The sequence below is a fragment of the Clinocottus analis genome, unplaced genomic scaffold (genome assembly GCF_023055335.1).
Source record: "Clinocottus analis isolate CAN_PGR_092001 unplaced genomic scaffold, fCliAna1.0.p SCAF_16, whole genome shotgun sequence".
Taxonomy (NCBI): Eukaryota; Metazoa; Chordata; class Actinopteri; order Perciformes; family Cottidae; genus Clinocottus; species Clinocottus analis.
This window is the reverse complement of record NW_027175887.1, coordinates 17,400,597-17,417,761: the sequence shown is the minus strand read 5'-3', so window position 1 is coordinate 17,417,761 and position 17,165 is coordinate 17,400,597. Positions and strand designations below refer to the sequence as shown.

Genomic DNA, 17,165 nt, shown 5'->3' with positions numbered 1-17,165 from the left:
GCTACACACATCGTGTCATCCACCTTCTTTTTGATCTATTTGACTCTGCATGACATGAGAAGAGCTGATCTACAGGAGATTAAACATGTGACACACACTCGTACTCATGCATTGTCATGTATTATGTTTTTTGCGCCCGCGGTCACGCGTTTTCATTGAAACACACACTTTGCATCGCCGGTGGTCTTGTAATCCGAGCCCCCGGTACGCGGCGTCAGGAGTGAACGCTCCTCCTCACACTCAGGTCCACCACGCAGACTCGCACCGCAGAAGAAGCTCCTGTGTTTCCTGGCGGCTGGAGGAGGAAACAAAGACGCGGCGTCCTGTGCGGCGTTTCGTCTTCACGGCCGCTGATGAGACATAAATGCACGCGCACGAGGATGCCGCTCGTAAATGAATAAACACATACATCAATTTCAAAATCCAACACATTTGAATTTCAAATGCAGCTCCTCTTCGCCTCCTTTTTTTTTTTTTTTTTAACGATATGTCTCATTTCTCTTGTGGAGATGTATAAAAGAAGAAGGGGGGTGGAGAACGAGCGCGGTGTGGAATGTGAGATTATATGTAGTCGCTCGTGTGTGTTTACCTCGCGTTTAAATCAAAAAGCCAGGGGGCCGCGCCGCCATCGCCGCCGCCGCCGCCGGCTCGATGCCCGGTGACAGTTTCAGTGCTTCCAGACTTCCCCTCCTCCCTTCGTTTCTTTTTTCCTGATGACAGTCCCCGGACTGAGAGGCGGGGTGGATCGGGGTGCGGGCCTCTTGGTGGAGGGTGAATTAAATACTCACTCTCTCTCTCCATCCGTCCCTCCCTCTCTCCTTCTCTCTCTCTCCTGCACTTTCTCTCTTTTCTCTCTCTTCCCTTTCTTCAGTGGCGTTTAAAATCAATTCATTCAGTGGACTGCTGACACAGCCCGGCCCGCAGAGCCCAGGATTTATGGCTCCCTCTAATGGGCATGCTCTGAACCAAAGCCCTGCCGTCAGCACAATCCTGCAGCCACCCGTCCGCCCCGCTCGCTCACTCCATCTCGCTTTTAAAGACGCAGAGCCCCCCCCCCCTCCCCCTCCACCACATCCTCTTCCTCCTCCTCCTCCTCATCACCTCGCGGCCTCAACGCCCCGGATAACACAACGTAGGAATCTCTTTGACGGGACGGACGGCGGCGCCCCGTGTGCCCGATGCCGGTCCACAGGAAGCTCCCTCTCCTCTCCTGAGCGGTGAGGCCCAGAGCGGTGACTCATACCTCCACGTCTATTAATACCGCCGCTGTTTACCATAACAGCTGAGCGAGTTGCCGGAGGAGGAACGAGGAAACTACACGACGAGGACGAGGACGAGGAAGAGGACGAGGAAGAGGAAGAGGACCTGAAACCAGACGCTGCTTCTCTACGATTATTTACAACAGAAGATTGAGTTGTTTCTTTCTCCCCGGGAGGTTTGAGATGAACGCCGTCTGCTTCAAGTTCAAACTCAAAATTGAACGCATTATTCGTGTGTGTGTGTGTGTGTGTGTGTGTGTGTGTGTGTGTGTGTGGTGGGCAGCAACTTGAAGCTAAATGTTTTCTAATGATTATTAAAAAAAACATCCAGGCCAACAAAATTACCACGTCCGACTGCTGGAGCTTCCTGAGGTCTTCAGAGTGTATACACACACACACACACACACACACACACACACACACACACACACACACACACACACACATATTCATATATTCATAACTGAGCCGGATCGGAAACAATTTATGGCACGAGGAAAGAAAGAAAGAAAAAAAAGAAACCTGATTGAAAACGAGCCTCTGAACTCGAGTCGGTGTAAAACATAAAAAATAATATAAAAAGGCCGACGGCGTGACATCACGGCGTGACATCACGGCGTGACATCACGGCGTGACATCACGGCGCTGTAAGCGAGTGTGTGTCTGGGTTGTTTTGACGGCGTTACACACTCGGGCAACACGAGGACCTGGAGACAAACACCAGGACCTTTAGCTCGGCGCCCCGGAGAGTCCGGACTCCAGAGACCGAGGGCAATCGGACGTACCCCCCCATTAGCGCCCCCGTTAGCGCCTCCATTAGCGCCCCGTCACGCCGCTCCGGCCCCTGCATCCCCCCCCCCCCCCCCCCCGCGGGCCTCTGGCTTCCTCCTGAATCTTAACCAGAAGTGACCGCGTGGTCGCGGCTTCATTATAAAGCCATGCATGTAAAACCACGTCACGGTCTCCGGCCGTCACATCCAATTTCAAACTACAACCCCCCCTCAACCTTCCCCACCTCCCAGTATCTCCATCCCTCCCTCCTGCTGAAGTTCAACCTCCTCCTTGTTTCATAAAACATGATCTGATTAAAATAGATTACACACCTTGTTAGCGGAGCGTTTCATATTTGATTCGGCGGCGCTGGAAGACCTTCCTCCATGATTCAAAGCCACTGTGGCCTTGTTCTCTTGTTCTCTGGCCTATTTGTTTAATAAGCTGCGCTACATCGCCGAGTCTTTAAAGTGAACCCCCCCTCACCCTCACCCTGCAGCAGAGGCAAAGATCAATACCCATACCTGTAAAAAAAGATAAATAATAAAAGAAAACAGAGCCAAGGATTTGTCTCCTTCTAGAGGAATAAGCGGCGAGATAATCGGCGAGGAGAGGAAACAGGAAGCGGCTTCTTACGAGGCGACCTGGAGGGAGAGCTGCAGGTCAACGCGCTCCATCACGAGAGGCCGCGCTATGCTAATACGATAATTTAACATTATTATTATATTCTGCTACGAACGGGAGAGAAAAGCAGAGTCTTTGAGGGGAATTAATTCATTATGATCCACCTCGTCTGACTCCTGCTGTACGGGAGATGATAATAACACGGAGTCCTATCGCCTTTAAAAGAAACCAATACCCTCTTCATCCTCCTCCTCCTCCTCCTCCTCCCTCGCTTTCCCCGTGAACAAACTCCACATGAGAGGGAGAAGTGTAACGCGGCGCTTGAGGAATGTAATTATCATTTAGCGAGTCCGTGAGCTGTTTGACAGCGGCCTGAGAAAAAAAAAAAAAACAACCTCATTTTCATTTTTCTTATTATATCGTGATTATATAAACATTCCTAACCGGTGGCCACAGCAGCATCAAATTATTGCAAATTAGCCCCATATTGCCAGTTTTTTTTTTTGTAAGCGGGAAGGCAAATGAACGAGCACTACAACTCCAGAGTTTATTCCATAAATCAGACCGCCGCCGCCGCCGCACCTGTTGAGAATGTAAATAGCCGAAGCGATTTGATTAAACTCTTACATCAAAACATCTGAAGTGCTCTCTCTCTCTGGTTGTTTATCCTCCTGCTTTAACTTTCCTACAGCGCCGTTCCAATGGCTGCTAACGGGGGAGCCGTAACACCCACCGGCGCTACGTTGCGTCGGGGGAGGGGGAGGAGGAGAAGGGGGGGGGGGGCGCCGAGAGGTCCGTCGTTACCGAGCCGCAGTGGTGATCACGGCAATAATATGGAACTATAACCCGGCAATTAGACTAATGGAAAACGTCCCGATGTCTCCCGGTGTGCTGCAGCGAGATGCGCCGCCAGGGCCCCACGCAACCCTCCTGCTGCCCCCCGGAGACGAGGCTGGAGATGTGAAGTGGAGAGGAGGTAATGGCGGAGGCCCATTGATCCTCGCCGCCACCTGCTCTATGGCTCCACGGAGGATGAGGCGGGGGGGCGGAGGCCTCCGCCCGGGGAGGGATCGCCGGCTCCCGGGCTCTCCGGCAGCTGGATAAGAGTCTCTCTCGCTAGGCTTCCGCTACTTAACCGCCACACATTAGCGCACAATATGGCCGTGTGTACGTAGACGGGCTTTATCGCGGCGAGAAGGCGCGTGACGCCTTTTTGGGGGGGGGGGAGGGGCTTTTTCCTCGAGACAAGAACGGAGACGCGCGAGACTCAATCAACACTTTGGAAACGCTGTCGACGAGTTTACGTTTTTGTAAACGTACTCACATCTTCTTTGATCATGTGTCCGCCCCGATCGATCCATACTGCAGCGGTGGAACATCAGCCAACAGCAAGCAATTTGTAACCTTTTGTAACCATTCTGTATCCGTTTGTAACCAGTTTGGAACCTTTTGTAACCATTCTGTAACCTTTCGTAACCATTTTGGAACCATTTTGGAACCTTCCTTAATCATTTTGTATCTGGGCTGATCGTATCGGATCAGATCAGATGTTTGCGTCACTTTGGAAGGAAACATAAAAACAACATATTTGATTGACTTTGATGTCCAACTCATTTGCATATGAACAGCAGAGAAAAACACAAACAAGTCCTCAAAAAAAGTCCTCGAGATTGAACAAAATGGCGGTTCAGATGTCAACATGAACTCTTAGCCGACACCGCTAACTAGAAAAAACTTCACTGCAAGAAAATAGGTTTTTTAAGCAAATTAAGGAGGAAAGAAAACCAAAAGGGTCCCAAAAAAAAGTAAACTTTTCCCTTTGGATTCTCTCAGCAGATAATTCTCTCTCATCTCATAGGAAATCCAAGCATGAACAACCTGAACAAAGAGCTCAGTCCAGCCAGAAAACAAACCCAAACTCTGGAGGCGGACACACAACACACAACACACAACACACCGAGCGAGGCGGGCGGAGGAGGTGCTGACCTGACCAGCTGGGGGTCTCCATGTACAGGTGAAGCCGGCCGGGCTGAAGCTGGGTCACTCCACTCTGCTGCTGCACCAGGTGCTGAGGAACCCTGCAGACAGAGAGGCGGGAACAGCTGTGAGATCCTGAGAGGACCCCGAGTACAAGACGCAGAGTACTCAGTAGTACTCAAGTAAAAGTACTGCTGCCACCCCGGAGAAAGAACGAGTACAAGCTACGCGTTCTTTGGTGAGTACTGTTGCAGTAAAATGTTCCCCGGCTGTGTTTTTAGTATCGTGAAGCGGGAGCATGTTCAACACTTCAGCTCGTCACAAACGTTCTAGAAACATGAGGCTCTTTTTTTTAGCCTAGCTTAATAAAAAGTAGGTGAAGTCAGGATGTAGTTAGCCTAGCTTAATATAAATAAGATGAAGTAGAGATGTGGTAAGCCTGGCTTTGCATAAAGTAGCTTGAGTCAGGATGTGGTTAGCCTAGCTTAATATAACATTAGCTGTAGTCAAGATGTGGTTAGCCTAGCTTAATATAAATAAGCAGAAGTAGAGACGCTTTACATAAAGTAGCTGAAGTGAAAATGTGGTTAGTCTATATTTGCATGAAATAGCTGAAGTCGGTATGTGGTTAGCCTAGCTTAGCATAAAGTATGTGAAATCAGGATGTGGTTAGCCTAGCTTAATATGAAGTAGCTGAGGTAGAGACGTGGTAAGCCTAGCTTTGCATAAAGTAGCTGAAGTCAGAATGTGGTTAGTTTAGCATAGCATAAAGTAGCTTAAGTCAAGATGTGATTAGCCTAGCTTAATATAAAGTATCTTAAGTCAAGACGTGGTTAGTCAACATTTGCATAAAATAGCTTAAGTCAGCATATGGTTAGCCTAGCTTTGCACAAAGTAGCTGAAGTCGGCATATGGTTAGCCTAGCTTAGCATAAAGACTGGCAGCGCGGGCGGCAGCGCAGGTGGCAGCGCGATGCTCCCGTACATCTCTCTCTCTCTCTTTTCTGCTGACTCGGTGTATTTCTCTTTCGCAGGCTTCGGCTTTTGGCCGCCGCCCAGAAGCCCAGCCGGTGAACCGCAGAGAGAGAGAGAGAGAGAGAGAGAGAGAGAGAGAGAGAGAGAGAGAGAGAGAGAGAGAGAGAGAGAGAGAGAGCATTGATTTCCTCCCTCTCTTTCCTTCCCGCTCGGCACCTGATTAGGAGCCCGTCGCCAACACAATTTGTCATTTATCAAAAGTAATTAAAAGCAATTTATTTTTTTCTCTTGTTGATTGGGAATTGACTAATTGTTGAGTCTGTGAAAACGGGGAATAAATAAAACAGAGGAAGGATGAATTTTACATAAACTCGGAGGAAAACATAAACGCTGTAAAATGAGGGCCAGACATCTGGCTGTGTGATTTCTCTCTACATGATTACAGCGGCAGGAAGAAACACAAGCAGAAACAGTTGTTGAGCGCTTTCTGATACACAACCCATAGGCGGTAAATAATACATTAGGAACACAGTATTGACTCGAAGACTAAAAAGCTGCTTTCACTTCATGTGGCGAGAACACGAGAGTGGGAGGAAAACACAAACACCGGACGCTCGCTTTCACACGGGAGAAAACATACGAAGAAACTCATGTTCACACCGCAAAGGAGCCGGGAAAACTGGAGCCGGGAAACACCAAGGTTTCAGTCTGAGAGGGAGGAGAGGAGGAGAGGAGGAGAGGAGGAGAGGAGAGGAGAGGAGGAGAGGAAAGGAGGAGAGGAAGTAAAGTAAAGAAGAGAGTGGAGGGAAGTGAAGGAGAGAAGAGAAGAATGTAGAGAGAAGGAGATGATGAGAAAAGAAGAGGATAGAAGAAAGGGAAGGAGAGAGGAAATAGGAGAGGAGGTGAGAAGGAGAGAGGAAAGGAAGCAAAAGTAAAGAAGAGAGTGGAGGGAAGTGAAGGAGAGAAGAGTGAATGTAGAGAGGAGATGATGAGAGAAAAAGAGGATAGAAAAAAGGAAAGGAGAGGAGATAGAAGAGGAGGAGAGGTGAGGAAAGGAGATGAGGTGAGGAGGAGAGGAAGCAAAAGTAAAGAAGAGAGTGGAGGGAAGTGAAGGAGAGAAGAATGTAGAGAGGAGATGATGAGAGAAGAAGAGGATAGAAGAAAGGGAAGGAGAGGAGATCAGAGGAGAGGAAAGAGGAGAGGAAGAGGCGAGGAGAGGAAGCAAAAGTAAAGAAGAGAGTGGAATGGAGTGAAGGAGAGAAGAGAAGAATGTAGAGAGAAGGAGATGATGAGAGAATAAGAGGATAGAAGAAAGGAAAGGAGAGGAGGAGAGGAGGTGAGGAGGAGAGAGGAAAGGAAGCAAAAGTAAAGAAGAGAGTGGAGGGAAGTGAAGGAGAGAATAGAAGAATGTAGAGAAAAGGAGAGCTTAGAAGAAAGGAGAGGAGAGAGGAGATAGGAGAGGAGGTCAGGAAAGGAGAGGAGGTGAGGAGGAGAGAGGAGCGAGGAAAGGAGCTGCAGAGGTTCCAAGTAAAACCAAACAACATCATCAGTAAAAACCTCTGAAAGTAACGTCACCTTCTGTAAGAGAAGGATGACATGAAGGACAGAGGATTTAGGACAGAGGACTGAGGAACAAGTGGGCAGCGAGGCGGCCATTTTGTTCCTTTATTTTGGCGGTCTCTGGATCGTTAGCGCAAACAGCCGGATGAACCTGAAGGAGGCGTGGGCGTCCGACACGCGCGTCTCCGGTGACGGCGTGAGACAAAAACAGGAAGGAGAGAAACACACACACACACACACACACACACACACACACACACACACACACACACACACACAGAGAAATCAAAAGAAAGGAGAAAAAAGGCTGCGCGCGGAAGCGCCAGAGGAGTCGTTTAAATTTCCCACCACTTTGTAAATAAACTTTAGCTGCACAAATACCTGACTGCGCTCTGAGCGGAGGGAAATAAATAAATATAAATAAATAAATATATTACTCGACAACAAACGGAAGCCGCTGCTTCAACGTGACGGTTTGAGTCCCTTTGAGGAGGAAGAGGATGAGGAGGAAGAGGAGGAGGACCCGCTACTCATGTTGCCTTTGACATGTGCGTACGGGCGTTAATGTCATCGCCAACCCGTGTTCTCGTCTTTAGGCCTCACGGTGTGTGTGTGTGTGTGTGTGTGTGTGTGTGTGTGTTGTACATCTGAAACCAGGAAGCAATAACGCAGCTTCCTCCTGGGAGTAAGGCGGGGAGGGGCTTGTCAGGGGTTTATTACAGCTTTTTTGTTGCTTTTTTTGTTGCTTTTTGTTGCAATTTGTTGCTTTTTGTCGCTTCCAGCACGTCGTCTTTTGTCTCACGCGCAGTTCCAAGCAGGAAGAAGTCGACTAATCGTCTCTCTCGCTTCAGCAACCAGAACAGATGCAGGACGAAGGGAAAAATACAGGAAATATGTCCGAAAGACGAGCGGCAAACTACCTTTGGCTGAGAGAGAGCGAGAGAGAGAGCGAGGCTGCAGGTCTGACAGCTTTAGAGCTGTGAAATGATGCCGCCGAGGGCCCCGAGGGGCCCCGCGGAGCCGGAGAGGGTCCTGTATGCCTCCAGCAATGAGTGTTCTTCAAGGCTTCCTCCTCAGAGCACTTTTACAAGAGCACAAATTAGGTGTAAGGAATGTCTGCACGCTCGGAAAGGAGGGGATTCTTTTGTTTTTCATATATATATATATATATATATATATATATATATATATATATATATATATATATATATATGACAGTGAAGGAACGGAGGGCGTCGTAAAAGTGCGGAAAATGAGCCCTCACTTTCAAACGTTTACGGCGGGCTTCAAATATCTGATGATACCTTTCACAGCTTTTAATCTTTAATGTGAAAAATTAATCATCCCATTCATTATTTTAATAGCTGTCATTTTTCTCTCCCCAAAGTGATGATTTATAACCATTAAAGCCGACGCGGCGCCGGCTCGCGTGAGAGGGATTTATCGTAATGTTTGCACCAGGTAGCCTCCAACCATCTTTCATTACCCTGACAAGCCATTAAAATGCCCTGATGATTAAACAACAGCTCTGAGGTCAGCGGGGAGGCCTGTTTCTTTGCCCATTGCAGGGTGTAAAGGGCGGGATGGGGGGGGGGGGGGGATCCGGATGCATACCCGGATGCAACCCCCCGGGTTCCCTCCAGACCGCCCATGCTTCAGGCCTCCATCTGCAGGATCACGCCCGTGCACAGAAGCCACGATGAAGTCAAGTTAGGAATGTTGCTGTTGTGCCTCCGTTGCCCTCAGAGGGTTGACGGCGGTGACGACTGCAACCGTGAGAGGAAAAACTCTCCCCTCACACACTCTCATGCCGTCCAGACTGAGCACCGTGTTGCAGGACGATCCTGTCGTTGCCGTTTATCCCTCCGGTGTTGCCCCGCTCGTCTCTCCTGCTTCAATTCCACTTATTGATTTTCCTGCTGATGCTAACGGAGCGAGGGCGTCATGAGCAACGCCGCCTACTGTTCTTTGTTTACTATGCAAATAACGGACACAAACCTGTTGCTGAAAAAAGGTACCGCGAATCGAAAAGTCAAAAAAACTACGGCGTTTAAATGCGTCTTCTTTTCAATCAAGAAGTTTGATGGACGATGCGAGAGCGATGAGGTTTCACTACATGTAGGCCGTCTGTGAAGGCCGGGCCTCTCGTTGCTGCTGAGTCAACATTGCATCGTGTTGTATGATGTACGTACACCCATTTCCCAAAGTTGCCGCCATGGACATGCATTCAGTGTACCTTCAGTAGCTAGCGCAGCCAGCAATGGACAACAGGCAGCAACGAGCGATAGGTAGCAATGGGGGATAAGCAGCAATTGTCTTTACGGAGCAATGGCCGATATGGGAGATACACAGCAATGGCCGACAGGCAGCAATGGCCGACAGGCAGCAACGGGCGGGGTGTGTTTGCTAACACGGACTCCCAGTTGGAAACCCTCCACATTGAGCTTCATCGGCCGTGAGCTGGAGCTCCACTCGGCGAAGAGATAAGAGACTTAACAGACATTTGTTTGAATAAAAGTCTCGTTACTTTAATGAAAAAAATAGGGAAGTTCATTGATTTTTTTTTGGTGTGTGTGTCCTAAGCACAGAAGAGAACACTAATTACATACGTCCCAGCGTCTGCTCCCAGCGCGCAGAATTGAATTTGGATATAAGCACCATGTTTTACTGCTGCAATGCATTCTGGCCAATTGAATTGTTGCCTCTCCCGCCCGGTAATCTCCCTGTATTGCTTTTCAACCTCAGTGTATCGTGGCAGTCGTAGAAAGAAACGCCTTTTTGTTGTGTTTGATTCCAAAAACCTGACATTTCACTTTCATGTTTTTGGACAGTTGGAGGAGGAAAAAAAAAAAAGCTCATTTCATCAAACCCATTGTTTTGTGCAGAAAGAGTGACATCACTGCCTCTGGCTCGCTATCTGAAGGAATGAGGATGATGCGGCGGGAAAACACAACAAAGAACGATGGCCAGAATGTCTGTTTTTTCCTCCCAATGTCGGGGAATATGGTTAAAAATGCAGGTTGGAAATAGACAGATGTTGCTTGAGAGGAAAAACAGCAGCCCGCCACACAAAATGGATCCCCGATCCCAGCGGAGGGAGCCGGTGGAACAGCCGGCGGCGGGAGCCGAGGGGAAGGACTCAACATGTTGCCGTCTGATGTCGCCGAGTCCGACGGTTGCCGGATTGATCACCGATGCCCCGCCTGACAGCTGACTGACGACGCCCGCAATCGCCGCGTTTGCAAAACCGCCGCGCGCCCGCCTCCGCGGCTGCGAGGTGTCACGCGGCGGCACGCGAGGGGCTCGGGGTTTTCCGTTAGCTGGTTAATGGATGCGCTCAGGGGCCATTTTGTGGCGTCGTTAAAACAAAATATTCAACGTTCAATCGAAACAATGATGTCATCACTCAATAGTGTTCAAGTTCATTTATCACCTCAAAACTGGACTTTTGGACCCTAAAGTTTAAAATAAATATGCAATGTGATCATATTATTACATCTTAATGCCGCAGAACATCTTATGCTCCTACGACTTATTCCAACTATTTGACTATTTGTTGGCCAGTTTGAGCCAAACTGACTCAACTGATGTGTTTTGGATGTAAAATCATGATTTCTAAAGAAAATATCAACAGCTGTCAGATGAATGTGGAGCTTATGATTCCCTCCTGAGACGTAGAAATATAAATAAATATGGAAATGTTCCATTAAGATACAAACCCGTCAAAATAACACAAATGCCAGTGAAAATGTCGCTGGTGTTGGTGAGAACGTGAAGAGACAACTCCTCATCTACAGCCACACCGAGCGGAGAGGCGGCTTTTTGCTGCAATGTGTTGCCATTTGCTGCTTTTTGCTACAGTTTGTTGCTTTTTTGTTGCCATTTGCTGCTTTTTGATACAGTTTGTTGCTTTTTTGTTGCTTTTTGATACAATTTGTTGCTTTTTGTTGCTTTTTTGTTGCCATTTGTTGCCATTTGTTGTGTTTTGATGCAGTGTGTAGCTTTTTGTTGCATTTTGTTACTTTTTTGTTGCTTTTTGTTCCATTTCTCTTCCTTTTCTAATGCAGTTTGTAGCTTTTTGTTGCAATTTGTTGTTTTTTGTTTCTTTCATGTTGCCTTATTGGCTAACGAGAGAACACACACACACACACAGCAAGTGAATGCTGCTGCAGAACAAAAAGCTGCAGAGGAAGAAGAGAGAGAACTTGCTCTCCACCGTTCGGTGGCGTCCCCGCTGCGCGGCGTTAGCTTGGAACACATCTCAAAACGCTCGACGATAAAACAAAGTTCTTTACGGCAGAGCGCAGCAGCAGGCGATGAAAGCGGATGAAGCCGTTTTCTGCAGAAAAAAAACAAACAGAAAAATGATATTTAGTATCCAGCTGTACGTTTGGGGGAAGCGAGAGAGAAGGAGCACGAGGAGGAGGTGGTGAAAAGGTACTTGTAATTCAGAATATTTTTTTTTTCTGCAACTTAGCAACTTTTTCATCTATCAGCGCGGCGCATTAAATCCCAGCTGGTCAGACGCTCGGCTGCAGACATGAAACAAACTGCTGCCTGCAATGAAAGCGCTTCTCAGAGCCGCGGAAACCCGACTCCTACAAGAGTCCATTAAAAATACATGTTCAAATGAATCTTGGTGGTGATGACAAGTTTTTACCATATTCTTCTTCTAACTTTTAATGTACTCAGCCGCGGCTTCAAAGGAGGGGGAATTAAATATTAACGCTATTATCTAAGCTGTTCCCAATATTATCCGAGCTTAGGTTATTTATACAGTACAGTAATAATGATGTTATGTAAGCCGGTTTTCATTTGTTCAGCCGACGTATGGATCAAGTGGCGGCTGGGTTGGAGTTCTGCAACCTTAAAAAAAAAACACACCGAAAACCTCATTTATATATTTGCTGCAGTAAACCCAACAAGATTATGTAGATTTATTGTAGCGGTCCTAGGTGGATATTGTAAATGTAAATATATTTATATTTTATGACTGCAGGGGTATACATCATCGCCTCCTACGGTGGATTCCAGCGCAACTTTTTTTTTGTTGTTGTTGTTGTTGGCAGCAGAGGCCGGTGCAGACTCGACATAATCGCGTGCATCTGTGTGAAAAACAACAAGAAGAAGAAGAAAAAAACACAACAATAAACAAACAAGTGAGTTATTATCTGCTTCGATTGCGGAGGAATCCGGTGCAGCTCGAACAGAACAACCCCCCCCCCCCCCCTCAGGATGGCGGCTGTTTACCCGGCGGCGAGCCGGTAAATACTCGGCGTGACATTCGCGGGAGGGTTAGTGTGCTCGGAGAGCAAAAGTGGAAGTGGAGGCTCAGATGAATTTGTCTGACAAATGCTCCTGGAGTGTGTGTGTGTGTGTGTGTGTGTGTGTGTGTGTGTGTGTGTGTGTGTGTGTGTGTGTGTGTGTGTGTGTGTGTGTGTGTTGTCGACTGTGCTTCGGCGAAGGCCCCGGACTGGGATTTGAGTCTGACTGAAGCCAAGCAAAGCATGCCAGATCACTAATTGCACAATTTAAAACCAAAGTCCCTGGCAGCTTGTCATTTGAAAATGGAGAGAAGAGCCATCGCTTAATCAGTGAGCTCAACATAGATCTGCGCGGCTCTCACAGCCGACGAGCCCCCGACGCCGAGGCTCCGTGTCAACGAGCCAGAGGAAAGACAAAGTGATTGGCTGCTGCTGCTACTGTTGCTGCTGCTGCTGCTGCTGCTGCTGCTGCTGCTGCTGCTGCTGCTGCTGCTAATGCAGCGGCTGCTAATGCAGCGGCTGCTAATGCAGCGGCTGCTAATGCAGCGGCTGCTAATCAGAAGCCCGCAGCGCTAGCTACAAAACTCGCTAAATCCACAGAGAAAGTCGGCAAGCCGTCGACACCGACGTGTGCCGTCCCTTTAAGACCTCCAAAGCCACGCCCCCCCGAAAAAGATCAGCGTGAACGTAAACAATCAACATGGCCGTTGTTAGCATTCACAGCTGTGAGGCTAGCAGCTTAGCAGCGACAGGTAATCCAGGAGTTTCTTCTTCTCTTTCGCTGAGGAGCAGCTGATTCGTCCAAACTGTCGAGACGTAAAGAACTTCAATAAATATAAGAAACAAATATATCTCATATATCTATCTTCATATTCTAGAAACTCATTTTAATTTATTGTGCAACTAAACTAAAATCTCTTAATCTGCTCAGAGAGGATCCTCCTGTCTTCATGATGGATCATGAAATGTTTCACTGCGACTCTCCGGAGCTTTAAGTTGTGTTTCCTGTTCGATCCTCTTGATGAGCTACGAACATTATTGTATTAAACATTATTATATTAAACATCATTTTTGTTGCTTTTTGCTGCATTTTGTTGCTTTGTGTTGCTTTTTATGCTTTATTAATGCTTTTTCCATTGCAATTTGTTGCTTTTTGTTGCCTTTTGTTAAATTTCTTGCTGTTTTATGCTTTTTTGTGTTGTTTTTTTGGACGCAATTTGTTGCTTTTTGTTGCCTTTTGTTAAATTTCTTGCTGTTTTATGCTTTTTTGTGTTGTTTTTTTGGACGCAATTTGTTGCTTTTTGTTGCTTATTGTTGAATTTATTTATTTTTTGTTGCTTTTTTTGGCTAACGAGAGAACACACGCACACACACTTCTTCAGGGAAACAGCCAGTGAATAGGGTGGGGCCGGAGAGACACACACACACACACACACACACATGCAAACACACACATGCACACACAATAAGAGGAGAAAACAGCGCTGCTGCCCTGGAGTCACTTCCAGCCTCCACAACATCCGTCTCTGATCCGGCGGCGCTCTCGCAGCGCAGCAAGAGTGATGCGGCACTGAGGGCCATGAATTAAAAAGTCAATATGTAAAACCATAGAGGGAGGCCATTTTGAAAAAGCGTTCCATCAATGGAAATCATATTAACATGATAAAGGGCAGATTGGGAGGCGAGGGCATTGATCCTGACGCCGCTCTGCGACCGCATGTCCACCTCCAACATGTTAATGAATCACACCGCCAGGACGGGGGGGGGGGGGGGGGGGGGGGGTCACATGGGGAGAGAGGAGCTTCAGAGCAACAGGGGGGATGTAAGGGGGGGGGAGGGGCACCTCGAGGGTGTCACATCACTCGCTGTCTCACCATCACTTGTGGTTGTTGTTGAGGAGGAGAGGAAGAGGAGGAGGAGGAAGGCTGGGTAGGTGGTTGACGTGCCGAGGTTTAAAAAAAAAAAAAAAAAAAAAAACACAAAATACTAAATTGAAGCTGTGGATCTAATTAGAAAGCCGCCGCTGGAGAGAGAGATGAAGTAATGCAGCGCCACCCGGAGACCCGAGAGTCAGGGAGAGGAGAGGATTCACCCCCCGTCGACCATGACTACAGACACAGCGCCTCGGGGAGGGAGCATCCAAGGCTTCACCCACACACACACACACACACCCACACACACACACACACACACACACAGAGGGAGTGACATGAAAGAAACAAGGCAGCGCTGCGAGGCCAAACAGATGAATTACTTATCAAAGCGGCGTGCAGCAGCGCGGCGGCGGCGGCGGCGCAGACAGCCGGGCCGCATTATCAATTCACCTTCAATTAGCCGTCCTTGGCGCGCGGCGCCTTGCTAACGGGGAACCCGGAGCATCGGCGCGCTCACAAAAGGGCGTAAAGCTCGCGCCAAACCCCCCCCCCCAAAAAATAATAACACAATACGCCGACGATCAGGTGGTTTCTTTTGAAGAATTCAATTAAAAACACTGGAGACGCTTTTTTTTCTTTTTTTCTCCCTCACACACACAAAAAAACAATTTCTGGATGAAAGGCGAGAGGATTATGTTCAATGCCGCGAAAGGAGGCGACGAGGAAACGAGGGAAGGGAGGAAGGAGAGGAGGAGGAGGCGGAGAGAGAGTCTGATGGCACGGCACCTTTTGTTAAATATGAACTAATTAACTGGAAAAATGAAAGTGTTTCATCTTCATTAGCATCAGACAATAGGACTGGGGAACATAATTGAGAGTAGTTCCACTTTAATAGAATGAACAGAAGTCGTTTGGATGTTGAAATGCGGCGAGGTGATTTAGCCAAAAGAAAGTGTATTATTAGATTTAATAGAATACCGAACACATGATCAATGCTCGGGCTGCAGCTGGTAGTTTGTCTCCGGTTCTTCAAAATGATTAGAACGACAGAATAATGGCCGGCCGGATCCACGTTGCTCCCGCATTGATTACCAAGGAGAAAGAGCCATTTTTCATGGAGCGGGCGTTCATTAAGGCACAAACACACACACACACACACACACACACACACACACACACACACACACACACACACACACGAGAGAGAGCGTGACATAACAACTGGCGGGTGAGGATGCAGACTGGATCAGGACGCCGCGGCGCGGTTGATGAATTACGTTTTCCTCGCGTGGGGCGAGTCGTGTGATTTCTACCCGGCAACAGGGTGAGACCGGCTGTGATTGGACGGCAGCGTTCTGCTTCTGCGAGGTTTTAAAAAGCTCAACACCGGCGAGCAGGAGTCAGTGTCTCTGTCGTGTGAATATAATTTATAAGATAATATGAGAGACGGACTCGACCCTCCATTTTACTTCAGGGAGGTTTTTTTTCTCGTAAAAAGTTGAGATTTGCAATTTTCAACTTAAAGCGCTCGGAGAGATTACCAGCAACTACTGGGAACAACAGAAAGAAAGGCAACATGGCTGTAGCAACATGACTCTGGCATCACAACTGTGGCAACGCAGCTGTGGCATGCGGCAACTGTGGCAACTGGCAACATCACTGGCAACATGACTGTGGCAACACAGACTCCACAGAGTTGAACTAATGCAACCAACACGGCCATTTTTTTTGGAAAAAAATAAACACGAGTGCATCACAGAGCTCGGCCATACGAGACGGCCGTCGTTGAGAAGCGGCGTCTTTATCACTTCAGAAGGCTGACGCCCCCCCCCTCCCCCTGTGACTGGCACCTGCAGCAGCGCTGCCGTCTTTCTCTGCTGCATTTGTCCAATCTCAGAAAGCCCAGAGTCAGGAAACACAAGGTCTTTTCAAAGTTAGTCAACAGGCCCTTTGAAGCGCAGCCAACGGAGTCAGCAACCCGGCGACAAGGTGCCGCGCCATTATCATTCAATAGACAGCCGGGATTTTGCATATTTAACAGAGCAAAAATTTCACTTTGCTTCTTCCTGACACGGGGGCATTATGCATCCTCTGTACATGGAATCCATCAGCACCTTGCCAAGTTTTGTTTGAGCTCCTTTCTTTTTCTCCCCCGTTTCGCTCGGGAGAAACACTCTCTCTCTTCCTCTCTCTCTCTCTCTCTCTCTCTCTCTCTCTCTCTGGAATCAAATTACACGTCTGTTTGGACCGACACATCGGACCGCGGGGGGTTGGAGGGAAACTGTTGCTCTCCTCCGTCCCTTTATTTCGTTGCCGCGTTTGTTTTCCTGCTGATACGAGCCGGTGGGCGGACGAGAAAAGCCCCAAAATAATGTCACATTTTTGTTAATTTTGCTCGTCTGTGAAGGAACGTATGAGGATGTTTTGAATGTGTGTTTCACGCCGGCATGAAACACACGACGATGGGTGTCGTTTGTATTTGAAATATGAATGTTTGATGAGAAACTGGCAACATTACGCCTCATGTGTGTTTTTGTATCGCACAAAAGAGTCAACATGCGATTATGGTTTGATGCACGGCGAGAAAGCTACGTTGTCTACAAGCTACGTTGTGTGTCCAGAGCCTGAAGGGATTCAGGAACATACGATGACATCATGTCACTCTGCCAGTGGAGCCGTGACCCCGTGACCCCGTGACCCCGTGACCACAGCGCTACACAACACGGACACCAGAATGAAAACATCTAGCAGACCTCGACACGTCACCTCCTTTTCATCCTTCATCCTGCAGAAGCTTCAGCTCGTTTCTAGACTGAAGTTTTCTGAGTGAAAAGAAAAGTCACTTTTTTATAAAACACTGGA

General features: G+C 47.9%; 1 long non-coding RNA gene across 1 annotated transcript in view; it reads right to left on the bottom strand.

Annotated features, from left to right (window-relative positions):
- LOC137786177 (uncharacterized) overlaps positions 1-17,165 on the bottom strand; it is a 226,390-nt gene that overhangs the window by 56,666 nt on the left and 152,559 nt on the right. The window contains exon 5 of the long non-coding RNA XR_011077559.1: positions 4,641-4,732. This is a non-coding gene — a long non-coding RNA (uncharacterized lncRNA). The remainder of the gene's footprint in view (positions 1-4,640; positions 4,733-17,165) is intronic.